Genomic DNA, 10,403 nt, shown 5'->3' on the forward strand with positions numbered 1-10,403 from the left:
CCACAAGAACTAAGTAGGACATAATGTAAACATAGTAAAGGACATATAGGTACAACCTTGGCTTATAACTAGCTCAACGCGTTTCGTGGTTTGGTAAAACCACTCTTCAGGAGCAGGCACGTGATGTATGTCTAAAACGGGATGCAAAAAAATCCATAAATAATTGACTTGTGGCCCCTTTTCCACCACTGTAGTTGTTTCTGCGATATGCCTACAATATACGCGAATGTGTAAATACGTGAAATTTTATGGGATATATACAAAACACTATCAATTATTGTCTCTTTTTTTATGTAATTATGGTTTACTTGTATCTAATAAACATTTATTATTATTATTTTCTTATTGATAGTTGTTTTCCCTAGACTGTGCACTTCATATAAAGTCCCAAATGTTCCCCTATCTTCCCCTTTTCCCTCCCATTTTTTTACCCTTTATTTCCTACTGGTTAGGGATGGAGGTACATGGTCCCCATTGGTCAGGACCTCATACAAAGTCCCAAATTGTTGCTCCTTTTCTGACTCTAGAGGTTTCCTCCCAGCAGTATTCTTGCAACGAGTTCCCCTCGCTTTGGCCAGCTCTTTTCCTACAGGTCAGTTCCCGTTACCTAGCTCATGTCCAGCTGTCTTCATGCCTCTCTCCCTTCCCGGCATCTTCCTCCCCGCCTCAGTCACTATCCTGTCCCGCTCCACTTTACCTTTACACAGGTGTGTGCCCCCCCACCTACGCACAAACACTGCAAATGGCTGGAATCCCCTATCCTGAACACCCCCAACATTTTCTCTTTACTAGTTAAAGCGGAGGTTGACCCTAAAAACATGTATTTAACATTCCATTCAGCATAATTCCAACATTTACACTATGCCATTTTTGTTTTTTTGCTGTACATACCGTCTTATTGTTATTTTCCACCCGGCTTCCGGGTTCTCACTCCCGCGGGAGTGGGCATTCCTATGCAGAGGTTAGATGATTGACGCCTTGTGAATAACGTCCCCCTGGCGCATAAGGTGCGTCACCAGTTTTCCGAAAGTAGCTGAACTGCTAGTCGGCTCTATACGGTGCTATATGGCGCCTGCGCCTGCCGTTTAAAGCTGACTGCGCAGACGCCGTATAGAGCCTGCTACTTACGGAAAACTGGTGACGCGCCTTATGCGCCGGGGGGAAGTCTTTCACAAGGCGTCAATCATCTAGCCTCTGCATAGGAACGCCTACTCCCATGGGAGTGAGAACCCGGAAGCCGGGTGGAAAATAACAATAAGACGGTATGTACAGCAAAAAAACAAAAAAAACGGCATAGTGTAAATGTTGGAATTATGCTGAATGGAATGTTAAATACATGTTTTTATGGTGAACCTCCGCTTTAATGGAGATCTTTCCCCCATTCTTCTACATATTTTTGGTAAAAAAAATCGCAATAAGCGTTTATCGGTTGGTTTGCACAAAATTTATAGCGTTTACAAAATAGGGGATAGTTTTATTGCATTTTTATTAATTATTTTTTTTTTACTACTAATGGCGGCGATCAGCGATTTTTTTCGTGACTGCGACATTATGGCGGACACATCGGACAATTTTGACACATTTTTGGGACCATTGTCATTTTCACAGCAAAAAATGCATTTAAAATGCATTGTTTACTGTGGAAATGACAGTTGCAGTTTGGGAGTTAACCACAAGGGGGCGCTGATGGGGTTATGTGTGACCTCATGTGTGTTTACAACTGTAGGGGGGTGTGGCTGTAGGAGTGATGTCATCGATTGTGTCCCCCTATAAAAGGGATGACACGATCGATGCCGCCACAGTGAAGAACGGGGAAGCCGTGTTTACACGCGGCTCTCCCCGTTCTTCAGCTCCGGGGACAGATTGCGGGACTCCGGCGGCGATCGGGTCCCGCGGTCCCGGTCACGGAGCTTCGGACCGGGATGCGGGCTCGCGCCCGCCCGCGACCCAAGGCTGGGTACATGTACAGGACGTACCTATACGTACATGTGCCCAGCCGTGTCATTCTGCTGACGTATATGTGCAGGAGGCGGTCCTTAAGTGGTTAAGAAGTGGACACGGGAAGCAACCAATGAGTCCTCAGCTGTCAATGTGTTTTCCCTCTAACAGCTGAATGAAAAAAGTGCAGGTTAAAAAATAAAGAAAAAAATGCATGGGGTCCCCCCCAGTCCATGGATTAAAAAAAACAAAACAACGTGGGGTACACCGCAAAATTCATACCAGACCCTTATCCGAGCATGCAGCCCAGCAGGTCAGGAAAGGAATGGGAGGAGTGAGCGCATGCCCCTCCTGAACCATACCAGGTCACAGCCCCTGAACATGTGGTCCTCCCACCCCAAAGCACCTTGTCCCCATAATGTAGACAAGGACCTCTTCCCAACAACCCTGGGTGGTGGTTGTGGGGGTCTGCGGGCGGGGGGCTTATCGGAATCTGTCAAAAATGTATAATCAGAAGAAACAGTTTTTGACAAGTCCTTTATTAAAAAATAGTGTCCCTCGATGTAATCCATCGTCAACCGCTGGACATAAAAAATACAAAAAAACTTGTTGTCAGAAAGGGGCAGTGCCACCAAGTGATGTAGCTGGGTGGGTCCGCCTCTTGCCTATATAAGAAATGTCAAAGCGCAGAGTGAATACCACTGTGGGAACCCTTACCCGAACTGGTGGACCCCCTAAAGAGCAAGGTAGTAAGCGCAAGCAGATAAACCCTCTGCAGGGACTAGTAGATCTCCCGTGTCACCAAAATCCTCCTGGTATGGCCAGAAAGCCTCTGCGATACTCGACGAAGCAAGACGAACGGACACTTCAATCTGGGGATTCGCACACAGACCAGTGGCCACAAGTGCAAAAGGGATAAGGACCTCCAATAGTAAAAGATTGTTTAGAAAAGCCGCTAAATGCTTACCCACTTAGGCCTTGGAAGAATTCGGCACTGCGTCGCTTTAACTGACAATTGCGCGGTCGTGCGACGTGGCTCCCAAACAAAATTGGTGTCCTTTTTTCCCACAAATAGAGCTTTTCTTTTGGTGGTATTTGATCACCTCTGCTGTTTTTATTTTTTGCGCTATAAACAAAAATAGAGTGACAATTTGGAAAAAAAAACAATATTTTTTACTTTTTGCTTTAATAAATATCCCCCAAAAAATCTATAAAAATATAACAATTTTCCTCAGTTTAGGCCGATATGTATTTTTCTATATATTTTTGGTAAAAAAAACACAATAAGCGATTATTGATTGGTTTGCACAAAAGTTATAGCATCTACAAAATAGGGGATAGATATTGTGGCAAACCTAGCCACTTCTGGAACGCTGGACGTTACATATCAAAGGGTTGTCTGTATTATATGCTATGTATTCTGCTGGGTCTTATGTGGGCATGGTAATTCGTATGCTAGCAGCCGTAATCCACTAGCATTCAAATACAGTAGGTGTTTGTGATATTGTGCTTTTAGCACGACAGCGTCGCGCTGATACTCGGCGACAGGGTGCCGAGATCTCGCCGACATCTCACACTCACTGGAATAGTGACAGCACATCCCAGCAAGCGCGTCATAGAAGCGACGGGAGATCCGACTTGGATTCCCGCCAATTCTACACGTGTGCGGCGTTTGTTATGAATCCTGAGGGGGAAGTCCCCGCCGGATTTTAAATAAAAATCCGGCATGGGTCCCCCCCTCAGGAGCATACCGGGCCCTTAGGTCTGTTATGGGTTGTAAGGAGAGCCCCCCTACGCCGAAAAAAACGGCGTAGGGGGTCCCCCTACAATCCATACCAGACCCGTATCCAAAGCACGCTACCCGGCCAGCCAGGAAGGGAGTGGGGACGAGCGAGCGCCCCCCCCCCCCCCCCTCCTGAGCCGTACCAGGCTGCATGCCCTCAACATGGGGGGGTTGGGTGCTCTGGGGCAGGGGGGCGCACTGCGGCCCCCCCACCTCAGAGCACCCTGTCCCCATGTTGATGAGGACAGGGCCCCTTCCCGACAACCCTGGCCGTTGGTTGTCGGGGTATGCGGGCGGGAGGCTTATCGGAATCTGGGAGCCCCCTTTAATAAGGGGGCCCCCAGATACCGGCCCCCCCACCCTAAGTGAATGAGTATGGGGTACATCGTACCCCTACCCATTCACCTGCAAGAAAAGTGGTAAAAACACAAATAAACCACACAGTGTATTAAAATATTTTATTTTTCTGCTCCGGAGGCCGCCCCCTGTCTTCTTTATTAGCTCTTTTACCAGGGGGGGCTTCTTCTTTGACGTCTTCGGGTGGGTGGGGGCCGCCGTCTGGTTCTCTTCCACCGCCGGGGGGGGTGGCTTTTAAAAAAGCCCCCACCCCCCCGGCGGGTTTCCTCCGGCGTCTTCGGCGGGGCTCTTCTTCTTCCGCTATCCCGACGGGTCTTCTCAACTCTCCGGGGTTCTCCTACTGTCTTCGCCGCTCTCCGTTGTTGACTCGGCGCACCCCGGTTCTTCGTCTCGCTGTCCGGTCCCTTCTTCCGTGCTGTACGTCTTCTCCTTCCGTGCTGTGATGAGTTCTTCTTCCGTGCTGTGACGTCATGTTCTTCACTTCTCTCCTTCTCCCGATGTTGACTCGCCGGTCCTCCTCGCTGAAATGACGGATGCGCGCCTTGCATCGGACCTATATAGGCCTCACAGTCCCATCATGCTCTGTACCTACCCATGTGATACCTACCCACGGGTATCACATGGGTAGGTACAGAGCATGATGGGACTGTGAGGCCTATATAGGTCCGATGCAAGGCGCGCATCCGTCATTTCAGCGAGGAGGACCGGCGAGTCAACATCGGGAGAAGAAGAGAAGTGAAGAACATGACGTCACAGCACGGAAGAAGAACTCATCACAGCACGGAAGGAGAAGACGTACAGCACGGAAGAAGACACTGGACAGCGAGACGAAGAACCGGGGTGCGCCGAGTCAACAACGGAGAGCGGCGAAGACAGAAGGAGAACCCCGGAGAGTTGAGAAGACCCGTCGGGATAGCGGAAGAAGAAGAGCCCCGCCGAAGACGCCGGAGGAAACCCGCCGGGGGGGTGGGGGCTTTTTTAAAAGCCACCCCCCCCGGCGGTGGAAGAGAACCAGACGGCGGCCCCCACCCACCCGAAGACGTCAAAGAAGAAGCCCCCCCTGGTAAAAGAGCTAATAAAGAAGACAGGGGGCGGCCTCCGGAGCAGAAAAATAAAATATTTTAATACACTGTGTGGTTTATTTGTGTTTTTACCACTTTTCTTGCAGGTGAATGGGTAGGGGTACGATGTACCCCATACTCATTCACTTAGGGTGGGGGGGCCGGTATCTGGGGGCCCCCTTATTAAAGGGGGCTCCCAGATTCCGATAAGCCTCCCGCCCGCATACCCCGACAACCAACGGCCAGGGTTGTTGGGAAGGGGCCCTGTCCTCATCAACATGGGGACAGGGTGCTCTGAGGTGGGGGGCCGCAGTGCGCCCCCCTGCCCCAGAGCACCCAACCCCCCCCCATGTTGAGGGCATGCAGCCTGGTACGGCTCAGGAGGGGGGGGGGGGCGCTCGCTCGTCCCCACTCCCTTCCTGGCTGGCCGGGTAGCGTGCTTTGGATACGGGTCTGGTATGGATTGTAGGGGGACCCCCTACGCCGTTTTTTTCGGCGTAGGGGGGCTCTCCTTACAACCCATAACAGACCTAAGGGCCCGGTATGCTCCTGAGGGGGGGGACCCATGCCGGATTTTTATTTAAAATCCGGCGGGGACTTCCCCCTCAGGATTCATAACAAACGCCGCACGCGTGTAGAATTGGCGGGAATCCAAGTCGGATCTCCCGTCGCTTCTATGACGGCTCTGTCTCCATCGCGGCAAGCCAGCTCGGCGCTGGCTCCCGCGATAGGGCTCGTAGGTGCTCAATCTCGCCGAGAAAGAGAGCGAGATTGACACAAAATCGGGTTCACCTACTGTACTTTGTTTTATGTTGCCCAATCGTTGTTCGGCAGTTTTAAACCGAACTCTCACAACACATAACCCCAGACCCCAGCTATCAACCGACAATAGGCGTGTGCACAGGGTGTGCCAGGTGTGCCCAGGCACACCCTAATCACCCTGAGCAGCACACATTCCCCCTACTTCCCTGGCTCCCATCTTTCCCCCTGCAGCACTCCCAGCTTCCCTCCTCTCCTATCGGCTGTTGCTCCTGGGATGTTTTATGAGTGGGGAAGGGGCCAGTAAATATGTAATTTACCGGCCCCTTTCCTTTCTGAATGAATATCGTGAGTGATCGGTTGTGTGTGTTTGGGGTGCACACCCTAATGCAATAGGCTGCGCACACCTATGCAACCGACTTTTCCCTTGTGCAGCAATGCCTGATGGGAGAATTATCCAAAATGTTAAGTTCCCCATGTGGTCCTCACTGTATTACCCCTGCTAAATCTGTTTGGCTGTTTGGAAACCCCTTGCATGGGGAATTATATAAATATGGAAGCCTGTACTCCGCTACAATTGGTGGCAAGCGACGGGATCCAACCTTACAGCCGAAAAGCGCAATTCTTGCAATTTGAACTACCGATGTAAATGGAGACGGATTATTCTACGCTAAAGCGGCAGACATTAAAGGAACTGCTAGAAGCCAGGGGTAAGGTAGCCAGCAACAAATCCAAAGCTGTACTAACTGCCGAGCTGATGGAGGGAGACAGAGCCCGCAGCGCTACACCACCAGCAGCCATGGAAGAAACCCTCTACCAGAGAGAAATGAGGACCAGGCTGGAATTTTTGCCACAGCCTATATCAGATGCCATGCTGCACATGGTAATGGCGAATGTGTAGGAGTACGTGATGGCACATATACCGTCTCGAGCAGAATCCACTACTGGGTCACTCTACAACCAGGTAAAACCCCAAATTCCCTATCATGCCTTCAAAATGTTTTGCGAGGAGAAGGATGAGATTGATGGGTATTTACAGGATTTTGAGAGACTGTGTGATTTACATGACTTGGAACGGACGGTATGGGTCCCATTGCTAGCAGGCAAGCTGGCAGGTCGGGCAGCAGAAGCATATCGCGCTGTACCCAGTGAGGACAGCAAGGATTATGATAAAGTGAAGCGAGCGATATTAGAGAGATACGCCATTACTCCAGAGGCATACCAGCGCAAGTTTAGAAACCTGGGCAAACCAGAGAAGGATTCACATGCTGAAGGGGCACACAAGCTGGACCAAGCTTCCCAAGGGTGGATACAAGCCAGCCAAGCCACTACTATGGAAGAATTGCGACAGTTAATGCTGTTGGAGCAATTCTTCAACGGTTTGTCCCCAGAGGCACACAAATGGGTGCGAGACAGGAAACCTCTCACCCTAACCGAATCGGCTCGATTAGCGGATCAGCATTTTGATGCGAGGAGACATCATGGGCCCCTAACCAAGAGTTATCCTCGACCCGCGGGACCACCCAGTACTCTACCACCCCCCGCTCTCACAGCCTCCCCTTTTTGGCAATCCCAAGGGACTTTACCACCACCCTCCAGATATAACGGACGTGCCAACATCCAATGCCACACCTGCAAACAGTGGGGACATATGGCACGCGAGTGCACCCAAAACCGGGGCAGACCCACCTGGAACTAAGGCCGACCGAACCCGGCACCAAGGGCTGCTGCCCATCATTATCAATGGGAGCCGGACGCTCAAGAGATGTTGAGCATTCCAGCGGAAGAACCCCTGGGAATCTTGCATGAGGTGATGACAGTCCGAGCCACAGATAACCGGCAGCATCATCGACAGCTGGTGACCTTGGAGGGGAATGAAGTCCAGGGGCTTCGGGATTCAGGAGCTACTTTAACCTTGATAGCACCCCATTTGGTCCCTGACTCGGCACACACTGGCGGATCCGTGGCAGTACGAGTGGCAGGAGGAGCAGTGTACCGACTACCCACTGCCAAAGTACATTTGGATTGGGGTGTGGGAGGGGGGACGGTAGAAGTGGGTCTCATGCAAAATTTACCAGCAGATGTTGTGCTGGGAAATGACTTGGGCCAGATGACCTCTGCTTTTGTACCCCAGGCTCCATACCAGGAAGCCCATCCAGTGACCACACGGCAACAGGCTCGCATCACGGTCCCACTGACACACTCTGAGGCTCAGGTAAGAGACCATGACCCCCACAAGACACATATATCCTGGGATACCCCGACTAAGTTTGAGGCCGAGGTGAAGTCAGACCCCACGCTACAGGTATACCGGGACAGGGTACACGCTGACCAGGCTGGGCTAGAGGGGGAGTGGTACACCTGGGAGAAAGGGCTACTTTATCGCATTGCTGAAAGAGGAGTGGGAGGGTCGGTCACAGTAACAACTAAACAGTTAGTGGTTCCCCAGAAGTATAGACAAGAACTGCTTCGGATTGCCCACGACATTCCCCTGTCTGGGCATCTGGGGATGACACGTACCCGATACAGGTTGACCCACGCTTTCTTCTGGCCAGGGATCTCTAAGGATGTGAGGCAATACTGCACCTCCAGCGAGTAGGCAAGCGAGGTGACTGCCACAAAGCCAAGTTATGTCCTCTTCCCATTATTCCCATTATTGAAGAACCCTTCAGTATGGTGGCTGTAGATATAGTGGGGCCCTTAACAAAACCCAGTCCCTCCGGGAAAAGATATATTTTGACTGTAGTGGACTATGCCACCCAGTACCCCGAGGCTATAGCCCTCACTAACATTGAATGAATGACTTGTATAGCGCAACGCATGCGAACTGAATCGCCTCTGGGCGCTTTTTCCAGCCAGTAGCTGCTTGGTTGGTGCGGTCATTTTTACCCCGTAGGATCATGACACGCTAGGGACACACAGTCATACACACATATATACTGGGCCAATTTGGATGAGATCCAATTTACCTACCAGCATGTCTTTGGAGTGTGGGAGGAAACCAGAGTACCCGGAGGAAACCCACGCAGACACAGGGAGAACATGCAAACTCCAGGCAGATGGTGTCGTGGTTGGGATTCGAACCAGCGAACCTTTTGCTGCTAGGCGAAAGTGCTACTCACTGCACCACTGTGCTGCCCCTCATGCCGAAACTGTGGCAGAGGCCTTAATGAAAATATTTTCCAGGGTAGGGTTTCCCCAAGAAATCATATCCGATAGGGGCACCCAGTTTACCGCCGAGGTAACCCAACAACTATGGAAGATATGTGGCATTAAGCCAATAGTAAATTCGGCGTACCACCCCCAGTCCAATGGTCTATGCGAAAGGTTTAATGGTACGCTGAAGCAGATGCTCCGTACATTTGGAGAGGCTCATAAAGACTGGGATCGCTTTCTACCCCATCTGCTCTTCGCCTATAGAGAGGTACCCCAAGAGTCAACAGGGTTTTCCCCTTTTGAATTACTGTTTGGGAGAAGGGTGCGAGGGCCACTAGACCTAATTAGAGAGCATTGGGAGGGGGAGAGTAGCCCAGACCGAACCCCTATTGTATCCTACGTACTGGAGTTCAGGGACCGTCTGGAGGCGCTAACCCAGGCTGTGCGCACCAACCTCCGGGCGGCCCAACAACGTCAGCGCCACTGGTACGATAGGGGAGCCAGAGACCGCAGCTTTCAGGTGGGACAAAAGGTTTTGATTTTAAAACCGGTCCGCACAGACAAGCTGCAGGCCATCTGGCAAGGCCCATACCAGGTGGTAGAACAGAGATGTGACACCACCTATGTGATTGGCCCCTGCTCAATGGTAAGGAGAGAGACGCATGCTCCATGTGAATATGCTCAAACCGTACCATGAGAGGATAGAGGGCGTGGCCGCCATATGCGCTTCCGCCTTGGAGGATCAGGAGAATCTGCCACTACCTGACCTCTTAGAACAGGAGGGACAGACGGAGCCCTCCAAGGGGGTTCGGCTGGGGGAGCGGCTAAGCCCTCAGGAGCGTGCCCAGGTACAAGAGCTGATTGTAGCTAAAGGGGCTACCTTCTCCAATTTACCTGGGTACACTCCGCTGGCCACTCACCGAGTCGAGACCCCGGGACAGCTACCTATGCGGCAAACCCCATATCGTGTCCCTGAAGCAGTCAGGACGCATATGAAGACTGAGATTGACGAGATGTTGCAGCTAGGGGTTATCGAACCTTCTGATAGCCCCTGGGCACGACACGTTTCTGTGTCGACTACCGGAGGCTAAATGACAAAACGGTGTCTGATGCCTATCCGATGCCCCGGATAGACGAGCTGCTGGATAAGATGGCACGGGGCCAGTATCTCACTACCATAGACTTATGTAAGGGATACTGGCAGATTCCACTGGCCGAGGAGGCCATCCCCAAGTCGGCATTTGTTACCCCGTTTGGCCTGTATCAATTTTGGGTCATGCCATTCGGGATGAAGAACGCTCCGGCAACTTTTCAGCGGATGGTCGATCGGTTATTGGACGGATTCCAGG

Source organism: Rana temporaria, chromosome 2 (assembly GCF_905171775.1).
Source record: "Rana temporaria chromosome 2, aRanTem1.1, whole genome shotgun sequence".
In the NCBI taxonomy this organism is placed as follows: Eukaryota; Metazoa; Chordata; class Amphibia; order Anura; family Ranidae; genus Rana; species Rana temporaria.